The sequence below is a fragment of the Lepisma saccharinum genome, chromosome 20 (genome assembly GCF_977018435.1).
Source record: "Lepisma saccharinum chromosome 20, izLepSacc3.1, whole genome shotgun sequence".
Taxonomy (NCBI): Eukaryota; Metazoa; Arthropoda; class Insecta; order Zygentoma; family Lepismatidae; genus Lepisma; species Lepisma saccharinum.
In genome coordinates, this window is record NC_139248.1 from 12,881,510 (window position 1) to 12,892,682 (window position 11,173).

At 37.8% G+C, this 11,173-nt stretch overlaps 1 long non-coding RNA gene across 1 annotated transcript in view; it reads right to left on the reverse strand.

Annotated features, from left to right (window-relative positions):
- The window catches only part of LOC146003529 (uncharacterized), a 40,461-nt gene extending 29,653 nt beyond the window's left edge, over positions 1-10,808 (reverse strand). Inside the window, exons 1-3 of the long non-coding RNA XR_014443827.1 lie at positions 10,526-10,808; positions 10,093-10,350; positions 4,285-4,408 (exon numbers count right to left, since the gene is read on the reverse strand). This is a non-coding gene — a long non-coding RNA (uncharacterized LOC146003529). The remainder of the gene's footprint in view (positions 1-4,284; positions 4,409-10,092; positions 10,351-10,525) is intronic.
- Between the last annotated feature and the right edge of the window lie 365 nt (positions 10,809-11,173).

Consider the following 11,173-nt stretch of genomic DNA (forward strand, 5'->3'; position numbering starts at 1 on the left):
TTTTTAACAACCTTGTTACGAAATTATATGTTCTGTTTCTGCTATGAATATATATTCTCTGACTCTTCTATGATCTGCAAACATTTGAGCTCAAGTTTAAAAAAAGATAAAGGAGATCACACCCTTTAAGAGACACATGGCAGGTTCAGTTGGATGCCTACATTCTAAGAATGTTATCCTTATGGGAAAAATAAAAACAAATGTGGGCCACAGCTGGAAAATAGCCCTCCGATCAAATATTTCGTGTGCGGTCTTTTTAGGTCAATTGGTACCCAACTAGGGGAGGTGACTTGATAAATTCTCACATTTTACGAATTTTGGACCAGGCTATTGACCCCTAATAGCCGTCACTTATATGTGCAATGGTAATACAGTTAAGTGGTCAGTTTTACCTCTCAATATTAACATTTAATCCCTTACCCTCTTTTAACATTCAACTACAATGCAGTTAAACAGGTCCAAAATAACAAAAATCAATTTTCACCCTTCGTTCTCGGTTTGTTAGTCACCCTTGCATCTCCTGACAGGGGATTGTCCTTTTATTTCAACAGAGAAACTCTCGAGATTTCTGTGGTTATTATACACTTGTACTAAGTTTTTTCTTAGTATCACCACAAATTTTACGTATGACATTTATGCACAATAGCAAAATTGTAAAGTATTGTGTGTATGGACACAATAAACAAGTAAATAATCTCTTAACTCTCTCATTTTAGTAGTATCTTTAAATATGATAAAATCTTGTATGCAAGTGAGTGCTAATTAATATGATAGGATGAGCACACAATCGGAAATATGTGTGTGTGTGTGTACTAGATTAATTTTGCATTGCAAGATGAATACTGTTGTAGAAACTACACAAGATCTTTTATCATCAATTTTTGTGCTTTACTGTATTGTATTTTGTTGCCATTGCACATTTTTTTAACATATTAGCTAAGATTAAAATAGTTAATGAGTGAAGTGATAAATCGTCAAGGTGGACATTTTGAACATGTTTTCCATTAAACTTTTGGGTTTTCTCTATCAGATTATGTAATTATTTTTTTGTGTAGTTATAATAAATATTTAAAATGTCATTTGAAATCACGGCGTTTCTGTTGAAACACCCGGTATTTTCCTTAAATATGCTACTCTCTTGTCTGCAAGTGTCAATGTTAATCAACAGGATTGGATCAGCATACAATCAGAAACGTGTGTGTGTGTGTGGACTGTATTAATTTTGCAACAAAAAGGGAAGATTAGTATTATTGAAACACACTTATCAGTTTTCGTGTTTTACCATATTGCATTTTGTCATCATTGCACACTTTTCTACTTTTTCTACATGTATTGATGAACATAAAAATTGTTAATGAACTAACGTCGTTTACTTCGAGTCATTAAGTTTACTTAGACACAAGAATAAATAAAATTCAAATTTACAAAATTGTCTGGCTCATTGGGGAACCAAAAATGCACAATAAAATACCAGAAAATGCTCTATAAAAATGCAATAAAACTCACAAAAAATGCTCTTTTACAACAAACGTAAGTGTTGTTGTCATGCATTGCAATGCATTACTAACAGCATTTCATGTGGAAAATGTTAGCTGGGAAGATGCTCCTATGGTTTAGCGTAGTGGCAATGAGACAACTGAGGGATACCATCCCCCTTCATAAGACTTGAACATTCGAAAGCTCCTTCCCACCTCTACCAATACTAGAGGAGCTTACTTGAAGTAAATTATTGTCACCAGCCTGCTAATTTTCTGGTAGTTCTTCAGTAGAAAAATCATCCCAGACAAAACATCACCCATTGAACACAGCTTACTAAACCCTTCACTTTTATTCAAAACCAGAAACATTTTCTTGGTTACTCTCTTTCCCACTTCCCCATGAACTTTTTCCAACTCATTTATCAGTTTTTACACTATATCTTTTTGTTCCAGAAGAAAGGATTTTCTCCAACCAAAGTTGTTCTGAAACTTTCATACTGAAAAAAAAACAAAAACAAGTGAGTTGCATAAGAAAATAAACAATGCACCATCAAAGATGCTTTGTTAAGGGCATGCGATACAATTTCCACGGGAGTCTTCCCAAGCCCTTCCGTCCATGGCAGTGTGCCAACTGAGCTCTCTTGGAGCCAGATCTGGCTCTTTCGTGCACTCTAGCCGGACCCTGTGGCCGAGTGGTTAGCACAACACGCTGTGACGCCAAGGGTCCCGGGTTCGAATCCTGCTCGGGCTTGGTTGTTTGCGAATGTCCATTCATCAATTTCATCACTCATCCCCATCTTCACAAATTAACGAAGAGGCACAAAACGCGAAGTAAAATAAACTAAATCAATCATCAATCTTTCGTGCATTCGTTCGGCTGTGAACTGGGGAGCCCACCCCCCATGCCATCTCTGGTTCCGACCCACATAGACCACCTTTCGTCATAATTATACATTTTGCACGTGACGTAATATTGTTATATTGACTGCGTCGCCCCACTCTCTCTTATCTCCCCAGCTACTTCTTTATAGCGCAATGTTAGACGTGAAATTGACATAATATTGTCGTCAGGGAATTCTTTACTTTCGATTTCATACCACCATCGGTGGATTATTGAGATGGGCGATTCTGCCGGATCTAGATGTTGAAAACTAAGAATAAATTGTCATCAATTTAGAGTTAACGATAATAGCAGTGCCCCACCCCTTTGACAACTAACATTACCCTAGAAGGCACTTTATCCAGCCATTGTAAATCTAGCTCCATGAGAGTCAGTTTTAACTCCATTTAAAGTGAAATTTAGTTCTTTTATGCCCATCAGGTTTGGCAACACTGCCAGGAGGCAAGGAAAAAAGCATTGATCATATGGGAGTATGATTTGATTCATTCTCTTGTGAATATAAAACTTCCGATGGAATAGAAAGAGATGTCAACGGGAAGAGGGCAGTTTGAAGATGAATTTCACCAGCAGAAAAGTTGAAACTTCCATTTGATTAGCCGTAACTTGATGTTGAAGTTGATTCCCCATAAGGAATACATGGGATTCCGAAAATTATTATTCATCATATTTTTCAAACATCGTGTCCAGCTTAATAATCAACATAACAAAATGTTTGAACTTGCAACATGGAGAGAAATTCATAGTCTTTGATACACCCAGGGTTTGTTTTAGTAGCAGTGCCCATTTGGGCGATACTGAAATAAATGCACAATTGGTGCGTAATTGTATCTCCTCGCCTTAAGATCTGTTGGTTATGGACCACACAAACATCTAAGAGAGAAAAAAAAAGCAAATGCATCAAAATCCTAACTTACTAATCAAGAAGGTTATATAAAATTAGCAATGTTGATTTGTGGCGAGAAATACATTTTTAAATAATCATCGGTGCTGTCAACTTACTATACACCCTAGAGAATTACATTGCTTTTTATAATAGACAGATTTCAATGTTTTATGTAATATGAAATTGGTTCCAGCACACGGAAAACACAATAAGAGATATTTGATCCGAAAGTAGCTTCCATACATAAAAAACCTGCCATTTCAAGAGTACTTTTGCCACTTTTTATTAGTAAAAACAGGTTGTATGCACATTCAAATAGTGAAAAAACACATGCAAAAGAAAACACCATCAAATGTAGCACTCCTAATGTAACAAAACCGTCGAACATTGCCATCAGCACCAAACCTAACACTGTTAACTTAACCATGTAAAATTATTAACAATAAATCTAACACCTAATGATAATTTCATTTCTATTTTAGCTTCATAAGTTTCCAGTCCTTCAAGTTTGATTTATTTTATAATACATATATCATCTGCTGCTGTTGTGGAATGTCGTGTTATGTGCTATATTCACTTGCATGAAGCCTTCGAGCTGTTCTGGTTAATGGTACGGTAACATGCTAAGATACCAAACATTCTTTACTTTACAATAACATATCTCCGTGGCTAAAAACAACGGAAAATGTTCATAAACTACATAATCTTCATAAACCATGCAAAACAAATGTCATTTTCTCGAGGAGGTACAGAGGGTCAAGGGTACCTATCATCTCCATAACCTCAACTGCAACCAAAATGTTGAGGTCACTACATGTCCAGTCAACTTTTACAGAAATATACACATATGAATATGTAAGACATAATAATCCATCACTTGGGTGTTGTGCCATTATTCTGAGAATTCATAGACAGCAAATAATGGAAGACAATCCAAATATGTAATAAAACTGCAACCTAAATTAATTACCAAGAAAGAATAAAGAAAACATCAAAACTAGCAACTGTTTTTTTCCCCATACCTCCATCAGGAACAGACAAAATGCTTTAGTCAACTTCGCCCTAGAATTCCCAAGAAGTCCACAACTACTGGAAATATGCTGCCCAACTTCTGAATCAACAATCAGTGCACCAGAACAAAAAAATCTGAAATGAAAATTCGTATGTCAATTCACTGTAACAACAAACATGGAGTTACAAATTTTCAGGAAAGATCTCATGTATCAAGCAATTATCATGTATGTATATATTTAGCAAGTGCGTATAAAATTATTTACAGTCATCCATGACACCATATTATTTCTTCAAATTTAATAGGAGCATGAGAAATGTATCTGGAAATGTAGAAATAATTTGGATCAAGTAATTTCTGTATTTTTAAGTTGCAGAGAATATTAATTTGTGAGGATTCATAATGCTAAATTTAGGTTTCGCAAGGAACCATGCTTGTAACTTGCCACTTTTCATGTGGAAAACTTATATATCGTCCACCGAGAATGGAAATGTTCTATGTCCAATTTTTCATTTTATTCAGGAGAGCCCTTTAAAGTTTAACTTGATATATTTATTGAACCTTCGTCACCAGGGGTGCCCACAGGGGGAAAAAAACACTATGAACTTAAACATGTATATAAAACTAAAAACAATCTTCCCATAGTATATAAAACTGTGGAAGTTAAATTTGGAAGTGGGCCTTGGAAAAATCACCCAAATGATGAAAGTGCTTGAGGTTCAGGACCAGGTGAACAAAATCAGCCTAATGAGACAGGCCAGAAGAAACATAAAAGGTAATTATTTTAAAACTTTTCTTTTATACTATCCTTCCTATTCACATGATTTGATTGTAAAGTGTTTCTGAAGATTTGCAATGGAAAACATTATTCATCTTGAGTCATTTAACGTCGCTTTTCTACCTTGTGGTTAACTCTTTGCGGCTCAGGAGTTGGATAAATTTCCCGACCCTTCCGGCGCGGAGAAGGTTCGAATTTTTTTTTTACATTAACACTTTTAATATCTTTTATTTTGACATAAGAATACATATTTTCATAATATTTCTTAAATTCTATTGTAATTGTAATTTTAATTTGAAAAAAACTGGTGGTTATCAGCACTAACCACCACGCAAAAGTAACATGTTTTTTTATGCAACATATGTGAATGAAAATTGTGAAATACAAAGGTTTTCTTTACCTAAATTCAACTTCAATTTCGGTGAAAGGTTTGGAAACAGTCTTTATCCTTCCGCAAACAAAGGGGCACATTACAAACACTGCACATCCATATTGTGCGGACTGGATTGCTCTTCGTGCTACACTTAGCACATCTTCTTGATGTGGACCTCTTAGGTTGATGGCTTGCACTCTGGTTCCTAATACTCGGCATGACACTAGGTTTGTGGCGCTTTATTTCTACACTTCTGTTTGGGGGAGTGTGTGGAGTTGCTATTCTTTTGGAGAGCAAACCTATATATACATCCCTCCTAAATTCCTTGTTAGTGAACTTCTCACCTTCAATTTGATTGTGAATAATAAAAGCATTTGTTAGAGCTGGAGTACTCACTGTGACCTCATTGGAACCATCCTGTTGTCTGACGCTCATTGATGCACTAACACAACCTGTGGCACTTTGTGTTGATGTCGAAGGTCCTTCGTTAGTAGGAATATTGCACCCAAGAAATTCATCTTCAGAGGACGTTTCTGCAATGCACATTCCTTCTGCACTTATTTCTGGGTGAAAAGTGGGATCTGCATCTGAATCATCACTACTGAAGTCCAAATCGGAGCCTGAGGGTATGTCCGCAGCATTAAAAAAGTCTCGAATATCCTGATCAGTCAACCTCTCCATGATTCTAGGAAATATGTAAACTTTACACAGAGTTCCGAAAGCAACCAAATCTGCGCGGTGGTCAGCAACACTAACCACCTACATATGAAGAGTTCCTTTGTGAACGACCGCACAAAAACCTCCACTTCTTGGCCCAGACGTAGCCACGGTAATGGGGAAATATAAAAGCACAGTGGATTCGGCAGAAAACGAAAAAGAACTACCATTACAACAATTAGTCATTAACAATCACTGTTTACAACAACATTCAACAAAAGCGGCACCATAAAGAATACTGGAGTAAACAAAAGAAACAACAATCCCGAAAATCTCATTTCAGACAAAAGGCGATACACCTCAAAGCGAAACATTCGAGTTAAAATACCACACAAAACGAAAATTTGCATTTCAAGTGGTGGTCAGTGACACTAACCACAGAGCCGAAAAGGACAATCTTGAGGTGGTTACCATTGGTAACCACTGCGCCGCAAAGAGTTAATCGCGATGGTAGGATGGGATTGAGAAAGAAAGTTAGAAAGTTCAGGTACAGACGACATGATGGGTTTTGAGAAAGTGTATGGATCAGCAGAAATGCGTCAAGAATTTCGTAAACCCTGCCGTGTTGTAGTCCATTTTTCGACCTTTCCAAATTTGTAAGTATTATACAAAATAAGTTGACAAATTGCTCTGCAGAACAGACAATGAGTGTCATTAGAACCATTAAAAACTGACTACTTTCGTTTATGACTGATAAGTGGTTAATGTCTACCTTCAATCCATCCTGCGAGTCTGATATTTTAAAAGTGGAGCAAAATGAGGAAATCATCAATAAGCTTTGACACGTCAGAAGTTATTATCACTTGTGTAAAATGTTCTTTCAATCAATGCAAAGTAATATACAATATACATGCAATTGTTTACATTGTAAACAATACCTGAAGTAAACATAATATTGCTTAAATGTGTGTGTGTGTATTACACTGTTTTGCAAATTTTGCCTGACCAAAATAATTTGAGTAAATAAATCGGCATAAAGAGGGGGATGTTCTACCTTTTTTTTGGGGGGGGGGGGACCTTGTCAGCCCTGTTTGTCACCCTTGCGCTGAAAGTTTGTATCATTGCAAAGGCTGATATATTGAAGCCTTTCTAAAAAGAAGCACTTCATTAGGTACTTATGCTGTAACTACAAACTGACATTTTGGATGGAACAACCGCAACACTAGCTTTATTTTAAAGTTCCAGTGTTCTACCTACCAGATAAAACACTGCATTCTTGAAACGAGATGGAGATGAAAGAATTTCATTATAAATTTGTCATTCAGCAGAAAAGTAAAATAAATAATTCATATCTTGGGAAATCAGTCAACTACTTTGATTACACCATTATTATAAATTTGGTAAAACTTTCAAAGCCGGGAATCGGATTTCTTCAAATTTACAGGAGAAAGTACTTACGAATTGAGTTTCTGTGTAATTTTGGAAGGTCGTAGAAATGTTTTCTCGCATTTTTCAATGTACTTGGCCGCTAATTCATGTATTTTTCTATAATAATGTCCGTCCGATGCACAAAAGCTGCTGCCTTGAATTTCCATCCATGTACTTGAACTGGATGTTGCGAGCATCTGATGATGTAATCCCCGGTAAGTGTTTCTAAACCACAGTTTTTTTTACTATATTGCCCAACCTAAAGCAACCTAACCTTACCGTGATGGTGCATGGGGCTATTGTGAATGGTTTTCGGGGCTATTTGTGGTTGGTTATATGATCCAGAATGGTTTTTGGTTCTATGCGTGAATGCTTTTTGGGGCTATGTGGGAATTTTTTCTGCTAAGAAGGTTGAAACACTGCTTTGCCGTTTGAAACACAATGCTAGTCAAGATTTGCCTGCCATTTTGCCTGTTCAGGAAGCGAGAAAAGAACGAACAATAATTACTCGATATGTCGACAATAGATACTAATTTCGTTAAAAAAAGCTAAATCCCTTGTTAAACAATCTTTTGCAATGCAGAATAAGTAAGTATGAATGTCAACAATTACAGAATAAACGAGTTACAGCAGATTCCCGGCTTCGACAGTTTTACCATAAATTTTTGTCTGTTAATAACAAAAGTAAGAACTCAAGACCACTACTATTGCTAAGCAGCTCCCACAAGTGACTGAGGTCAGAATGCAAGTGGTCTATTTCATACTCGGATGGCAGTTGTGGTTGGTTGTTGAGGAAATTGTGTTGGAGTTTGCATTCTCGTTGCTGCTTCCAAATTCTGTACATGGACCAAAAAGATTCTCAATATTGGTTGAATGTAGGCATTGGACGATAGCAAAGGTGAATCAATTGCATCCTAAATGGACCACAGCCAAAATATCTAGATTTGTTTACAATTTGGAGAGAAGATTTGCATTCTCAATGGGACGATATGTGCAGATGAAGGAAAGTGGAGAAAAATTAAGACAACCAAACTTAAGAATCCTAACCTACTAAAAACGTATAAAGTGGCAAATAGTTACATTAATTATAATGCTGTAAACAGCCCACCTGACCTACTCACGCATTGGTGATTCAATCAATCATGTTCACACGCGTTGTTGGCAGTTCATGATAAACTTCACTCTACACGTAGCCCCCCAAACAAAAGTCAGGCGAAGTAAGATCTGGCGATCTTGCAGGCCAAGACACTGGACCACCTCTTCCGATCCACCGACGGTTGTCACGCAATCTAATACTTCCCGTGCTGCAACGGAATAATGTGCTGGACAACCGTCATGTTGCAACCACATTGTTTGTCACATGTCTAAGAGAAGGTCTGCAAGCAATACTAGAAGTTCGTTCTGCAAGAAGTTTCGATACTTCTCAGCATTTAAGTTCCCATCGATAAAATATAGACCAATAAGTTTATCGCCAATTATTCCACACCAAAACGTTTACATTCCAAGGGCGCTGATGTTCAACTTGGCATAACCAATGCGGGTTTTCGACACTCCATTAATCAGCGTTGCCAACATCTCAGCTATGAAAAGTGCTGTTCGAACTGTGAAATTATGCTAGAATGCCACCCAATTGTGCTAGGGCAGTTTTATTATTATTATTAACAATATATTTTATTACTATTTTCAAATGTTATATTTTATCCCGAGTATAAATTCTAAATTGCTAATATTCGATATCCCTGTTAGATACAGGGAATCACTTTTGATAACATTTTATAATAGACATTTGCGTGATGAGTGTGTGATGGAGTGCAACGATCATGGGTTTCCGATCGACATGTACTGCATTAACGAGACACGTTACCGGTTTGAGAGAGCACCTGTTTACGGGCATGTATCTTTTCGTGCCAGGAGTAACCAGTTAGCAAGTGAGATAGCTGTAAAAGGATACCATGCAGGACCTTTTATTGTAGCGTCGCCAATCGCCACACTAGAATGTCTGTGTAAGGAGACGGAATCGGAATTAAATTCCGAACATGTGGATGTGAGGCATCTGCATGTGTCTCCATACAGCCTGGCTCAAAAATATATCATGATGCCAGACGAGAGACAATGCATGGACACGTCGAATTTGGAAGTGGTTTTGTATGAGAATCTGGACGAGTTGCTGGATGTGGAAATTCCCTAGTTGCACCGGGCAGGGTGCCATAAAAAATATATGGTTGTTGAGAGCAACGATGTCACGGCACTGATGCCCAAATTTTGTAAAACGTATACAGAATCTGTGCTGAAGATGGCCGAATGAGTGGTTTAGGTGTCATATAAGGTTGGATGAGTCATTGGGTGAGACGCTAGACATAAAAGGTCCTACATTAGATGTTGAACAGATGGCGGAATTCTCCAACCATCCTTCAAGCCACCCGAATCTCAGATGGAAATATCTGTTTCTTTCCAGTATTGATAAGCTAGAGGAACAATTTGAGAGTCGCAGGCCCCATCGGGAGTTCTGGAAATAAGTTGCAGAAACAGATACTTCGGAAGTGGAAGAAGCAGAGTAAAAGGTGAGAAAAGAAAAATATTACCTGTATTTATGTATTTATTGATGTTCCACATCATCTTCCTTGTCAACGATATCGATGACGGGAGGCGGTGCAAAAGCAGCAGGCAAAGCAGCGGCTTCCTCACTGATATCGATGACGGGAGGTGAAGCTGGAGGGGGTGGAGGTATAGCAACAGCAGAAGGGACCATCGCAGCATTACCACCCCTTACAAGTGCCAGGAGGGACTCTGGCAGTAGCCTGAAAAACTGAGTGGTATGCTCGTTGTGGGTACGACGGAACCTGCAAAAAAACAACAAAAAAGAAATGATGTAGTGAGAATAATATAGTGTAGTTACATATAGGTCTGAAAAACAACGGAATTAGTACAAATGGTTTTCATAGATGGTACAGATAAGTGTGCAAAACTACAGAATTAGTACCGAATAGATATAATGGAGAAAAGAATCATAATCACCTTTCCAGGATTGCACCGACCTCCGCCTCCAATTCCCGCTCAGCCTGACTTCCTCTGTTCAGGAATTTGGGTGTGTTCCGCGAACATCTGGACAAATATCTCCGTCAGACGTTGAGCGATACCACCCAATTCACCACCCAGATGAAGGTTCGCAGCCCGCTGCTCCATATCTATCCCCTCTGTTGTTGCCCGGAAACGACGGAGTGCTGTCAGTAGTCGTTCACACTCATCCTGAATTCCTGAGGTTGACGTATAATTCAGGAAGGCCTCGAAAAGAACCAGCCCGTGGTTCTGAAAAAAAGAAAACTGAACGAGTAACTAACACATACTAATACACTAACATCTAACACTGGCATGTTATATATATAAAATAAATATAGGGCATTTTGCGAACATTTTTGTAAAAGCAACTTGAAACACTTCTATAGATGTTCACTGTGTCGATAAACATACATCTGTAGGTAACCATTTTTGTAAAATAAAACCTGCGATGTTTCTATAGAGGACAAAAATCCTGAAATGAATTATGTTTTGATGAAAGAGGTACCGGGTTCGAAACCCACCCAGGTATGGTTGGTACTTCAGCCTGAGGTCCCTGGTTCAAATCCGGCTCCGTGACTGTACAAGGTGGGGTGGGGGGTGGAGTTT